Raw genomic sequence first — 458 nt, forward strand, 5'->3', positions numbered from 1 at the left:
AAAAACGAGATTTTAAAAAAAAACGATCACTTACACCATTAGTACAGTTTTCACGCTAAAACGTTACCCGCCACGGAGAGTTACTGGAAAAAGTAAGTTGCCGGAAGTGTCAATAATCAATATGACAACTGAATGTTCAAATTCTCTTGTTTAACAATGAATTATATTTATCCTAAAAATTGCCGTAAAAATATGTATAGAATAATTTAGTTGTAGTTTAATAATTTACTAAATAATTTATTAGATATAAACAAAATATAATTAAACATTAAGTATTTGTATTAACCAAATTCAAATATAACCAATGAACAAACCTTTACGCTTAGCCTCTTCCACCAATCAATTACTCGAAAAAAGTGCCAGCTATAGGCGTCAAATTTAAATATTTTAAAAACAAGATTTAAAATACAAATCCTGTTAATTGATTAATATAATAGTAAATATATATAATGTATTAA

Source organism: Agrilus planipennis, unplaced genomic scaffold, assembly GCF_000699045.2.
Source record: "Agrilus planipennis isolate EAB-ADULT unplaced genomic scaffold, Apla_2.0 scaffold21, whole genome shotgun sequence".
Lineage (NCBI taxonomy): Eukaryota > Metazoa > Arthropoda > Insecta > Coleoptera > Buprestidae > Agrilus > Agrilus planipennis.